General features: G+C 36.9%; 1 pseudogene; it reads left to right on the top strand.

The window, feature by feature from the left end:
- Positions 1–12,741: 12,741 nt before the first annotated feature.
- On the top strand, positions 12,742–14,468 carry LOC103070752 (tigger transposable element-derived protein 1 pseudogene; annotated as a pseudogene).
- The last annotated feature ends 449 nt before the right edge of the window (positions 14,469–14,917 follow it).

Raw genomic sequence — 14,917 nt, 5'->3', positions numbered from 1 at the left:
CAAAAAAAAAAAAAAAAAAAAAAAAGAAGTCTTCTTTGGACAGTCATAGGTCCAAGGCAAGGACATCAATTGGTGAGATTATTGTGAACTGGACATCAGCCTCTATTTGTCCCCTTTGATGGGTACCCTCAGTGAGAAGAAGGAGGGAAGCTTTCTAGGTAAGAGAGCTAGAAAAAGGGAAATTCATAATAATAGGAAACCTTATAATATGTGACTAAAAATGTATAATTCAGACTTAACAAAGACAAATGGGGTTTCTGGCTGCCCATGCTGGGGCCATGGAGACAGCAAGACACACTGAGGAGGTGGCTCTGGCCAGGGTCATCACAGCAGCAAAGGAGGCTGTAACACAAAGACTGAAAGCAACTCAGCACTTTCCAGTGAGCATCAACCACAGAACTTTTATTGAAACTATTGGAAAGAGAAAATTTTTCTTCTGAGACTATGAACTAGTACAAAATAAGCCTGGAGTGAGAGCCAGCATGCCCCAGTCTGTTGCAACTGCCTGCTGGTCTATGCTGCCACAGGCAATTAGTTCACAACTCAGTTGTGGCCGCTGTACACTCCCCGGCCTGAGTGAGTATCTATTTCAACACCAAGACCCAGCTCCACCCAACTGCCTGCAGGCTCCTGTGCTGGACACCTCATGCCAAACAACCAGCAAGATAGGAACACAGACCCACCCATCAGCAGATAGGCTGCCTAAAGTCATACTAAGCTCACAGACACCCCAAAGCACACCACCTGATGTGGCCCTGCCCATCAGAGGGAAAAGACTCAGCTCCACTAACCAGAGCACAGGCACCAGTCCCTCCTACTCAGAAGCCTACACAAGCCCTTGGACCAAACTCACCCACCAGTGGGCCGACAACAGAAGCAAGAGGTACTATACCCCTGCAGCTTGCAGAAAGGAGACCACAAACACAGTAAGTAAGACAAAATGAGATGACAGAGAAATATGCTGCAGACGAAGTAGCAAGGTAGAAACCCACAAGACCAAATCAATGAGGAGGAAATGGGCAATCTACCTGAAAAAGAATTCAGAGTAATGATAGTAAACATGATCCAAGATCTCAGAAATAGAATGGAGGCATGAATTAAGATATAAGAAATAGTTAACAAGGACCTAGAAGAACTAAAGAACAAACAAACAGTAATGAACAACACAATTACTGAAATGCAAAATACACTAGAAAGAATCAATAGCAGGATAACTGAGGCAGAAGAATGGGTAAGTGAGCTGGAAGATAGAATGGTGGAAAGAACTGCTGTAAGAGCAAAATAAAGAAAAAAGAATGAAAAGAAATGAGGACAGTCTCAGAGACCTCTGGGATAACATTAAACACACCATCATTTGAATTATAGGGGTCCCAGAAGAAGAAGAGAAAGAGAAAGAGTCTGAGAAAATATTTGAAGAGATTATAGTCGAAAACTTCCCTGACATGGGAAAGGAAACAGTCAATCAAGTCCAGGAAGCACAAAAAGTCCCACACAGGATAAACCCAAGGAGAAACATACCGAGACACATATTAATTAAGCTAACAAAAATTAAATACAAAGAAAAAATATTAAAAGCAGCAAGGGAAAAGCAACAAATAACCTACAAGGGAATCCCCATAAGGTTATCAACAGATTTTTCAGCAGAAATATTGCAGGCCAGAAAGGAGTAGCAGTACATATTTAAAGTGATGAAAGGGAAAAACCTACAACCAAGATTACCGTACCCAGAAAGGATCTCAATTCAGATTCGACAGAGAAGTCAAAAGCTTTACAGAAAGAAAAAGCTAAGAGAATTCAGCACCACCAAACTAGCATTACAACAAATCCTAAAGGAACTTCTCTAGCTGGGAAACACAAGAGAAGAAAAAGACCTACAAAAACAATAGAAAACAATTAAGAAAATGGTAATAGGAACATGCATATTGATAATTACCTTAAATGTAAATGGATTAAATGCTTTAACCAAAAGACACAGACTGGCTGAATGGATACAAAAACAAGACCCATATATATGCTGTCTACTAGAGACCCACTTCAGACCTAGGGACACATACAGACTGAAAGTGAGGGGATGGAAAAAGATATTCCATGCAAATGGAAATCAAAAGAAAGCTGGAGTAGCAATACTTGTATCAGACAAAACAGACTTTAAAATAAAGACTATTACAAGAGACAAGGAAAGACACTACATGATGATCAACGGATTAATCCAAGAAAAAGATATAACAATTGTAAATATTTATGCACCCAACATAGGAGCACCTCAATACATAAGGCAAACGCTAACAGCCAAAAGAGGGGAAATTGACAGCAATACAATAATAGTAAGGGATTTTAATACTCCACTTACACCAATGTATAGATCATCCAGACAGAAAACTAATAAGGAAACACAAGCCTTAAATGACACATTAGAACAGATAGACTTAATTGATATTTATAGAACATTCTATCCAAAAACAGCAGAATACACGTTCTTCTCAACTGCACACAGAACACTCTCCAGGATAGATCACATCTTGCTTCACAAATCAAGGCTCGGTAAATTTAAGAAAACTGAAACCATATCAAGCATCATTTCCGACCACAACGCTATGAGATTAGAAATAAATTACAGGCAAAAAAAATGTGAAAAACACAAACACATGGAGGCTAAACAATACGCTGCTAAATAGCCAAGAAAGTACTGAAGAAATCAAAGAGGAAATAAAACAATACCTAGAAACAAATGACAATGAAAACACGACAACCCAAAGCCTATGGGATGCAGCAAAAGCAATTCTAAGAGAGAAGTTTATAGCAATACAATCCTACCTCAAGAAAAAAGAAAAATCTCAAATAAACAACCTAAACTTACACCTAAAGCAACTAGAGAAAAAAGAACAAAACACCACCCCAAACTTAGTAGAAGGAAAGAAATCATAAAGATCAGAGCAGAAATAAGTGAAATAGAAACAAAGAAAACAATAGCAAAGATCAATGAAACTAAAAGCTGGCTCTTTGAGAAGATAAACAAAACTGATAAATTTTTAGCCAGACTCATCAAGAAAAAAAGGGAGAGGACTCAAATCAATAAAATTAGAAATGAAAAAGAAGTTACAACTAACATTGCAGAAATATAAAGGATCATAAGAGATTACTACAAGCAACTATATGTCAATAAAATGGACAACCTGGAAGAAATGGACAAATTCTTAGATAAGTACAACCTTCCTAGATTGCACCAGGAAGAAATAGAAAATATGAACACACTGAAATTGAAGACTGTGATTTAAAATCTTCCAAGAAACAAAAGCCTAGGACCAGATGGCTTCACAGGCAAATTCTTCAAACATTTAGAGAAGAGCTAACACCTATCCTTCTCAAACTCTTCCAAAATATAGCAGAGGGAGGAACACTCCCAAACTCATTCTACGAGGCCACCATCACCCTGATACCAAAACCAGACAAAGATGTCACAAAGAAAGAAAACTACAGGCCAATATCCCTGATGAACATAGATGCAAAAATCCTGAAAATACTAGCAAACAGAATCCAACAGCACATTAAAAGGATCATACACCATGATCAAGTGGGGTTTATCCCAGGAATGCAAGGATTCTTCAGTATATGCAAATCAATCAATGTGATAAACCATATTAACAAATTGAAGGAGAAAAACCATATGGTCACCTTAATAGATGCGGGAAAAGGTTTTGACAAAATTCAACACCCATTTATGATGCAAAGTCTCCAGTAATGGACAGAGGGAACCTACTTCAACATAATAAAGGCCATATATGACAAATCCACAGCAAATATCATTCTCAATGGTGAAAAACTGAGAGCATTTCCTCTAAAATCAGGAATAAAACAAGGGTGTCCACTCTCACCACTATTATTCAACACAGTTTTGGAAGTCCTAGACAAGGCAATCAGAGAAGAAAAAGAAATAAATGAATCCAAATTGGAAAAGAAGAAGTAAAACTGTCACTGTTTGCAGATGACATGATACTATACATAGAGAATCCTAAAGAGGCCACCAGAAAACTACTAGAGCTAATCAATAAATTTATTAAGTTGCAGGATACAAAATTAATACACAGAAATCACTTGCATTCCTATACACTAACAATGAAAGATCAGAAAGAGAAATTAAGGAAACAACCCCATTTACCACTGCAACAAAAAGAATAAAATACCTAGGAATAAACCCACCTAAGGAGGCAAAAGACCTGTACGCAGAAAACTATAAGATACTGGTGAAAGAAATCAAAGATGACACAAACAGATGGAGAGATATACCATGTTCTTGAATTAGAAGAATCAATATTGTGAAAACGTCTATACTACCCAAAGCAATCTACAGATTCAATGCAATCCCTACCAAATTACCAATGGCATTTTTCACAGATTTAGAACAAAAAATGTTACCATTTGAATGGACACACAAAAGACACCGAATAGCCAAAGAAATTTTGAGAAAGAAAATCGGAGCTGGAGGAATCAGGCTCCCTGACTTCAGACGATACTACAAAGCTACAGTAATCAAGATAGTATGGTCCTGGCACAAAAACAGAAATATAGATCAATGCAACAGGATAGAAAGCCCAGAGATAAACCCACACACCTATGGTCACCTAATCTTTGACAAAGGAGGCAAGAATATACAATGGAGAAAAGATAGTCTCTTCAGTAAGTGGTGCTGGGAAAACTGGACAGCTACATGTAAAAGAATGAAATTAGAACACTCCTTAACACCATACACAAAAATAAACTCAAAATGGATTAAAGACCTAAATGTAAGACCAGACACTATAAAGCTCTTAGAGGAAAACATAGGAAGAACAGTCTTTGACATAAATCACAGCAAGATCCTTTTTGACCCACCTCCTAGAGTAATAAAAATAAAAGCAAAACTAAACAAATGGGACCTAATGAAACTTTAAAGCTTTTGCACAGCAGAGAAAACCATAAACATAATGAAAAGACAACCCTCAGAATGGGAGAAAATATTTGCAAATGAAGCAACTGACAAGGGATTAATCTCCAAAATATACAAACAGCTCATGCAGCTCTGTATCAAAAAAAGAAACAACCCAATCTAAAAATGGGCAGAAGGTCTAAATAGACATTTCTCCAAAGAAGACATAAAGGTGGCCAACAAACCATGAAAAGATGCTCAACATCACTAATTATCAAAGATATGCAAATCAAAACTACAATGAGGTATCATCTCACAGCAGTCAGAATGGCCATCATCAACAATTCTACAAACAAAATTTTGGAGAGGGTGTGGAGAAAAGGAAACCCTCTTACACTCTTGGTTGGAATGTAAATTGATACAGCCACTATGGAGAACAGTATGGAGGTTCCTTAAAAAACTAAAACTAGAACTACCATATGATACAGCAATCCTACTACTGGGCATACACCCAGAGAAAACCATAATTCAAAAACACACATGCACCCCAATGTTCCTTGCAGCACTATTTACAACAGCCAGGAGGACATGGAAGCAACCTAAATGTCCATCAACAGAGGAATGGATAAAGAAGATGTGGTACATATATGCAATGGAATATTACTCAGCCATAAAAAGGAATGAAACTGGGTCATTTGCAGAGACGTGGATGGACCTAGAGACTGTCATATGGAGTGAAGTAAATCAGAAAGAGAAAAACAAATATCATATATTAATGTATATATGTGGAATCTAGAATAATGGTATAGATGATCTTATTTGCAAAGCAAAAATAGAGACACAGACGTAGAGAACAAACTTATGGACACCAAGGGGGAAAGGGTGGGGGTGGCATGAATTAAGAGATTGGGATTGACATATATACACTATTGATACTATGTATAAAATAGATAATTAATGAGAACCTACTGTATAACACGGGAAACTCTACTCAATGCTCCATGTTGACCTAAATTGGAAGGAAATCCAAAAATGAAGGGATATATGTATAGCTGATTCACTTTGCTGTACAGCAGAAACTAACACATTGTAAAGCAACTATACTGCAATAAAAACTAAAAAAAAAATAAAAAGACAAATGGGAGAACTGGAGACACAGTTAGGGACACATCATTAAGGAGTTTGGGTTTATTCTGTAGGCAATGAAAGATGTGTTTTGAGTAAAAAAGTAACTTCTTTTAGGAGAAGGAATCTGTATATGATTGGTGTACAAGATCTATGGGGACTCATCACAAAAAAATTTTTTCATAACTATGCATTGTGACGGATGTGAACTAGACTTACTGTGTTGATCATTTCACAGTGTATGCAAATATCTAATCACTATGTTGTACACCTGAAACTAATATAATGTTGTATGTCAATTATATCTCAATTTTTTTAATGCTTTGGGGAAAGAAAAGATCATGATTGGGGAAACAAAGTAAGAGATCCCTGCATATGAAGAGATTATATTTTTGAAAGATTAATAAATGTTCCCCTTCAACCCCTATATTTACTGTTACTCTCTTGCTATCATTGCATCATTGCTCCTCACCATAACTCACCCCTTCTTGACTTTTGAATTTCAAAGTTCTAGGCATTGGAAAAGCAGAAATGCAACAAGAAAAGTATTATAATAAAGGCTATGTGTACTCTTACTGGGTGCTAGACACTGTTCTAAGTACTTAACAGGCATTTTCTCATTTAATCTCATTTAATTTTAGTAGAGGAAAACTGAATTTCATCCAATTAAATAAATATTTATTGAACATTTATGTGCCAGGCACTATATTAAGTGTTTAAATTATTCCCATTGAACCAAAAAATGAAACTGAGGCACAGAGAGTCACAAAAGGTCACAAAACTGGTATGTGATGTAGCCAGGATTATGTACCCAGGTATTCTGTCTTCAGAGTCCAAATGCTTAACTATTCTGTTAACCACTGTTATTTAATAAATAAAAAAGAACCAGCTATCCCTAATGCTCTTACTTCCAGCCTAGATGAGAAAAAATTTCCCTGTGTTCAGGGAAGGGAGACAAGCAGGAGAGGAAGCAAAGAGTAAGAACATCCTATCTCTGCTGCAAAGTGGGCAGAGCCCTAGATTTCTGAGGAAAATCACAAAAACCCCAATAGGTTTATGGGAGTCAAGACAGAGAAGATCTGCCTCATCTCCTGAGTAGAATTCTAGGAAGCCAAGAAGGCCATAGAGGAGAAATGGTTGGAGAGATAGGACCTTAATTAGCAGAGAAATTCCCCACATTTTGATGGGCACATGGACATGTTATGGAATGATTCTCACATGCCCTGTAGGTCACCCAGGAAGGAGAGAAAGTGAAACCCACTGAAATTATATCATATATGTTATTGGTTTTACCTACTTGTCTCCCTCACTACACTATGAACTCTTTAAGGTCAGAGATCGAGTCTTCCATTTATATGTTTCTTTAGCTCTTATTCAGTGCCTACCTAGAACATGCAGGCCACAAAGTAAATTCATTTGTTAACTATTTGATGCTGTTGAGAAAATTTTAGTGTAGAATTAAAGATTTTAATTTCTAGCCACAATTCACACCATACACCATAATAAATTCCAAATATACTACTGAGTTAAATATTTTAAAACTGTTTAAAATAGGTTTCTAAGTTATTTCTGAAGCATAGGAAATTATAAATAACAAGGTTAGCAGGTTTGATTACATCAAACTATATCACCTGCACACACACAGAAAGCATAATGGAGATGAAGAAGAATTTGAAGGAATGAGAAAAAGTATTCATAATATGATTGGGAAACATTTTTTTCTTCAAAATCTGCTTGGAATGAATACAAATCTATACAGAAGAGGTTCCAATGAAAAAATAGCCCAATGAACTAATGGATAATAATTACAATTGTAAATTTTTCCATGATTCTCAACCACACCTTGTGAGATTAGCAGAACAAGTATAATTATTTTTACTGCTCATATTTTTTAAATATCCCAGATATATTAAGCGACTTTTAGAAGATCCTCAGCCAGTATGCGGCCGGTCAAAGCTCAACCCAGTTCTTCAGACACCATGTTCAATGTCCTTTCCCCTATGTCACATTGGAATATCAATAATATATGGCAAGGGGATGATTCAAATGAAAAAATAAATTTATAAAAATTGCTAAAACTGAACTATGCATTCTTACTAGTAAACTTAAATGACCCAAATATTTAGATATGAATAAATCAACAAGCAAATCATGATATGTTAATTTAATTTTAAGCAAAATTCCGTTAGAATTGACAAATTCACAGACTATGTAGAAATATGGAAAAGATCTTTAAAAATACAGGCTAATGGAAAAAACATATATAATGTGAAACATTACATATTCATTGATTTCTACAATATACATCTTGACTTATAAGCTAGAACATGGTAAAAGGCTATAGATTTTATGACTCAATCGTGATTTATAAGATTGGGGTTTTGTTTTTCCTTTCCATATATTAATATTTCATGTTACTACTGATTTTAATGTTTCTAGTTAATGTTCACTGTCAGTTGTTTAAATAGATCATTAAAAACCAAAGCAAAAGTCTGTCTGAAAGATAGACACACACACATAAAATGTCTAGGGAATAAGTATAAAGCAACTTGTTTTCAAAAACAAACAGCTATACTGAGGTATAATTGACATACAATAAACTACACATATTTAAAGTGTTGGATTTATTGACTTTTGACATATATGATGTTAAAATCATCACCGCAATCAAGTGGTGAACATATCTTTCACTCCCCAAGTTTCCTTTTACCCCTTTACAATCCATCCCTCCTTCTTGGTCCATAGGCAACCACTGATCTGCTTTCTTTCACTATAGTTTGCATTTTCTAGAATAGTATATAAATGATACAATATGTACTCTTTTCTGTCTGCCTTCTTTCAGGATAATATTATTTCCCTAAGCTTATTTCCCTAAGCTGTTAACATCTCTAGGTTTGAGAGAACAAGAGGATTAAATGATGAAATATCTAAGAAATGCCAAAAAGGGAGCTTTAAGGAATCATGGCAGACTAGGGAGGGAGCTAAGAGGTGGAAGAAGCCAGTGAACAAATGTTTTCTTTTCTTTAGGGCAGAAGCTTAGTAATCTTACAGATGCTGATATATTTGCTATTTAGTAAACCTACATTTGCTGAGAAGGCAGGCTGAGGAAGTTGTTTTGCAGTCAGACAGAACTGGGCTTGAATTCACCCAAGCCCAAGTCACTTAACTTCTCATGGCTTATCAGAAAAGTGAGAACAAAGGAAAACATGCATTCAGACATCTTATAGATTTTTCTCAAGATTAAATGAGACAGCGCTTAATAACCAAAATACTTCAACTGTAAAATGAAGGCCATTTTAAATGGAAGTAATAAATATAAAGTACAGAACTCTCCACATTTCAGGACTATTTGGTAGCAACAAAAGTCTGGGTCCATCTAGCTAGAAAACAGAAAGATATGGAGATAATCCCTGGGCAGAATCCCGTCTGCTGGTCCCTTTCTCCACAGTGCTTCCCTTGAGGAGGAGCCTGTTTTCTGCAGACAGATCCTCTCTATCAGGTGAAGGAATTATCCACACAACAGTCCTTGTTCAGTGATGTGCTGGAACTAGCTTCTACTGGCTTGTGAAAGCCAACTTTTAAATTTTCAGGGATCTAGTGAGTGAGTGGCTAAAAATAATCATTAATAAAAATTATGGTAATTTACAGTTAAATGAATTATATTAAAATGAAGGCAATCAATATTCAAAATTCACTTCCTAATTATGTTACTACATTTTAGTATTATCCATGCTCTTAAGGCTGTTGATTCCTATTATATCTGTACAGTGGAAATCCACTATACTGGTGTGCTACTGCACATCAATTTTCAAACCCATGTTCAATGATGTCACATTGGAATGTTGACGCCAGCCATGGATATTGGCTAATGCTACAAATCAGGGTTTGATTTACTGTTTTTTGATTATCTAAATGATTTACTGTTTTGTTGATTATCTAAATGATGGAGAAAATGCAGATTATAAACAATGAGGGTTAAATTTTAAAGTGTTCATGTCTATAGCTGTCACACTGTAAATAGCAACAAAACATTTAAGGAAATATTCTTCCAGTATTCAAAAACTGTTTTAACAATTCAACAAAGAAGTCACTCATATCACTAGCATGACTGTAAATTCTAGCATATAGCTTTATTGTTGGATTTCCATCATTAAGATAAATGAAAATATCAACCAGTGTTTATGTTGGAACTACATGATCCTCAATGACAACCATAAGCTGACCACAAACTCAAGAGTTAAGCAAAAATCAGTGAAAGTATCTTGTGAGAATTAATGGGCTATATGAAATTCATAAAAAAGAGTACTGAATATTTTAATATTTCTTGAAAATTATGTGCTACATGCCTTTTATATCAGTCGACTTTATAATAAATGTATATATATATATATGCATTTTTTGGAAGTCAGCCAGAGACGGCCATTAAACATTTACCTGCATCTAATGCCCAGACTCACCAATTCTGAGTATAGTAATCCCAATTCAAATAGAAACCTCTCTTTTCAATATCTATGTTTCAGTCCAGAGGAAGATCCTGATGAGAACTACCTGTGTCACACATCTGCATGTCTATGCCTGCACCAAGAATGGTTGTGTAGGGGGTACACAGTACAGGAACTGGCTCAGCGTGGAATATGTGCTAGGCAATACCATATTCGATCATCTCACTGACTACGACGACAGGCAGTTCCCCAAAAGGAACAGAGATGCTAGGTAAACAAAAAGAGTAGATGCCCATTACAGTAGGTCCTCAACAAATGGTAACCCACTACCACATAAAGCAGCTCTGACCTTTTAATCTCGGAAAAGAAAATTAGTGACAATTTATTCACACTGTAGTACATCTGACATTCTAAGATTAAATGATCTGCAACTTATTTAAATATTCTCCTTTCCCTAAGGTGTCAATAGATTTCCAGCCATTAGTTCTTTATGATTCATTCTTTCTTCTAACCAGCATTTCTTGAGCTTCTACTTTTTAAGGAACTGGGTTAAGTGCTGTGGATCTACTTAAGTTTACTCTAAATTTGATAAATGGCAGTTTAGCCTGATCACAAGCCCATCTGTTGTGTTTCAAACATCCTGTTCTGAATATGGTACCACTTCTTTAAAAAACAGTTTATTCCACCTCAGCTTCAGTAGACTAATTGAACCAAACATGTTCAAAGAAGCAAACTCTAAGAATAAATCCCCAAATGTCAGCACTGTCTAGGAGGAATGAAGAAACATATGGGATCCCAGCCATTCCTGCCAAGGTGTCTGAGGGTGCTGGGCTCCAGAAAGCAGCTTTATGCCTTCCAGAAAAGTCATATGGTCATGTAATGCTAATTGTAACCTTGAAAAAAAATAAATAAATTGTGCACTTAAAAATTCATCGCAAAAAATACTCTTGCTCAAAAGAACATCTTTTGCATGTGAATGTAATGAATGCCATCCACCCTACACATCATCTTTGGGGAGACCAGGCCAACATCTTCTCTGGAGATGACTATAGGGTTCTTTGAAAAAACTATGGCATGCATCTTACCTCCAAATAGAACAAATGCCTCTTATGCTAGAAAGAAATAGATCAAAGTGGCTGAGTTGTGTAAACTAGAGGCAGTTAAAAAGGAATTTTTGCTTAAAGGATATGGGCCAAAAAGAAAACATAAACTCAGGAAGTTAAAGCAGTCAGCTCAGCTCAAATCAAGAGAGAAGGAACAGCCTGAAACAGCCCATGCAACTCCATAGTCAAAGGATGGAATCTGTGCCATGGGCTAGTAGAATGGGAGAAGGAAGCTAGGGACAGAGGATAGAGCGGGCAGGGTGGGGAGGCTTGAATGCCAGCTATATGCTAGGCTCTGCATTAGCTACTTGTCATAGGTAATCACTAATCCTCACAACTTTTCAAGGTAGATATTATTTACCCCCATATTACAGACGGTGAAACTGAGACTCAGAGAAGTCAATAACTTGCCTAAGATCACACAGCTAATAAGTGTCAGAACCAGAGTTCAAATTCAGAACTATTTGGTTCAAAACCTCTCTTCCTACAGTTTGGCTCCAATGAAACTGGATAGCAAGCAATCCAAATCCTAATAGCCAAAGGGATAGTGGTGAGCTTGATTCTAGTGTAGGTTATCATTTATACCTGGGAGTGAAGCATGACAGGAAGCTCTAGACAGTAGCAGAATTTTCAGTCAGGTGGTGAAACAGGCAGGGAGGAGTAGAAGGACAAGTAAAAGAGAATACTCTGATTAGAGGCGGCATCTTAGCCAATGGCTAGGGATAGAATTGGGAACAAGTCCAATTGCAGGGAGAGAGCCTGGTATGGTTATACAGGCTTACTTTATTGTGCTTTGCAGACACTGCATTTTTTTACAAATTGAAGGTTTGTGGCAACCCTGCATCGAGCAAGTCTATCAGCATGATTTTTCTAACAGCATTTGTTCATTTCATGTCTGTGTGTCACATTTCTGTGATTCTTGCAATATTTCAGACTTTTTCATTATTACTGTATTTGTTGTGATTATCTGTGATCAATGATCTTTGATGTTACTATTGTAATTGTCTGTGGGCATGAAGTGTGCCCACATAAGACAGTGAACTTAATTGATATATGTTTTGTGTGTTCTGATTGCTCCACTGACCGACCATTCCCCATCTCTCTCCCTCTCCTTGAGCCACCCTATTAAAACAACAATATTTAAATTAGACCAATTCATAACCCTACAATGGCTTCTAAGTGTTCAAGTAAAAGGAAGAGTTACACTTCTCTCACTTTAAATCAAAAGCTAGAAATGATTCAGTTTACTGAGGAAGGCCTGTCATAAGCTAAGATAGGCCAAAAACTAGGCCTCTTACACCAAACAGTTAGCCAAACTGTGAACACAAAGGAAAAGTTCTTGAAGGAAATGAGAAATGCTACTCCAAGTGAACATGAATGATAAGAGAGTGAAACAGCCTTACTGCTGATATGGAGAAAGTTCTTATGATCTGGATAGAGGAGCAAACCAGCCACAACATTTCCTTAAGCCAAAGCCTAATCCAGCACAAGGCCCAAACTCTCTTCAATTCTATGAAGGGAGAGAGGTGAGGAAGCTGCAGAAAACAGTTTGAAGCTAGCAGAGGTTGGTTCATGAGGTTTAAGGAGAGAAGTCATTTCCATAACATAAAAGTACAAAGTGAAGCAGCTGACATAGAAGCTGCAAGTTATCCAGAACATCTTGCTAAGATAACTAATGAAGGTCACTACACTAAACAACAGATTTTCAGTGTAGATGAAACAGCATTCTATTGGAAGAAGATGCCATCTAAGACTTTCATAGCTAGAGAGAAGTCAATGCCTGGCTTCAAAGCTTCAAAGGACAGGCTGACCCTCTTGTTAGGGGTTAATGCAGCTGGGGACTTGAAGTTGAAGCCAATGCTCATTTGTCATTCTGAAAATCCTAGAACCCCTAAGAATTATGTGAAATCAACTGTGCTTTTACTCTATAAATGGAACAACAAAGCCTAGATAACGGCACATCCACAGTTTACAACATGGTTTACTGAATATATGAAGCCCAATGTTGAGACCCACTGCTCAGAAAAAATATATATTCCTTCAAAATATTGACAATACACCTGGTCACCCAAGAGCTCTGATGGACATGTACAAACAAGACTAACGCTGTTTTCACGCCTGCTAACACAAAACCATTCTGCAGCCCATGGATCAAGGAGCAATTTTGACTTTCAAGTCTTATTATTTAAGAAATACATTTCATAAGGCTACAGTTGCCATAGATAGTGATTTCTCTAATGGATCTGGGCAAAGTACATGGAAAACCTTCTGGAAGAGAATTTGCCATTCTAGATGCAGTCAAGAAAATTTGTGATTCATAGGAAGAGGTCAAAATATCACCGTTAAGAGGAGTTTGGAAGAAGTTGACTCCAGCCCTCGTGTGTGATGCTGAAGGGTTAAGACTTCAATGATAGAAAACTGTAGATGCGGTGGAAATATCAAGAGAACTAGAATTAGAAGTGGAGTCTAAAGATGTGCCTGAATTGCTGCAACCTCATGATAAAACTTTAACAGATGAGGAGTCCCTTCTTATGGGTGATCAAAGAAAGTGGTTTCTTGAGATGGAGTCTACGCCTGGTGAAGATGCTTTGAAGATTGTTGAAATGACAACAAAGGATTTAGCATATTACACAAACTCAGTCAATAAAGTACTGTCAGGGTTTGAGAGGACTGACTCCAACTTTGAAACAAGTTCTACTGTGGATAAAATGCTACCAAACAGTATTGCATATGCTACAAGAAAAATCGTGAAAAGAAGAGTCAATCAACACAGCAACCTTTATTGTTGTCATATTTCAAGAAATGGCCACAGCAACCAACACCCTGATCAGCCAGCAGCCATCGGCATTGAGGCAAGATCCTCCACCAGCAAAAAGATTACAACTTGCTGAAGTCTCAGATGATGATTAGCATTTTTAGCAATAAAGTATTTTTTATTTAAGGTATATAATTTTTTAGACATAATACTATTTCACACTTAATAGGGTACAGTATAGTGTAAACATAACTTTTATATGCACTGAAAATTTTAAAAATTCCTGTCACTCACTCTACTGTTATATTCGCTTTATTGGAGTGGTCTGGAACTGAACCTGCAGTATCTCCAAGATATGCTTGTAGTCAAGGAACCATCAGTCCTAGCTGGCAACTGAAATTTAAGCCCAAACTGGAGGCAGAAGCCCCATCATATGGAATAGGTGCTCTGGAGAAGGGGATGGGATGAAAGTTGTAGCTCAATATGCTGCAAGCCCCTAGCAGTCATCCCAGTCACCACACCTCGGGCTTAGGCAGCAAAATCACATCTGGTGGGGACATACCTCCTTAAGTCCTAAGACTGCTTCAGC

The sequence above is a fragment of the Lipotes vexillifer genome, unplaced genomic scaffold (assembly GCF_000442215.2).
Source record: "Lipotes vexillifer unplaced genomic scaffold, Lipotes_vexillifer_v1.1 scaffold672, whole genome shotgun sequence".
In the NCBI taxonomy this organism is placed as follows: domain Eukaryota; kingdom Metazoa; phylum Chordata; class Mammalia; order Artiodactyla; family Lipotidae; genus Lipotes; species Lipotes vexillifer.
The sequence above is the reverse complement of the archived record's forward strand: the minus strand, read 5'-3'. Positions and strand labels throughout refer to the sequence as shown.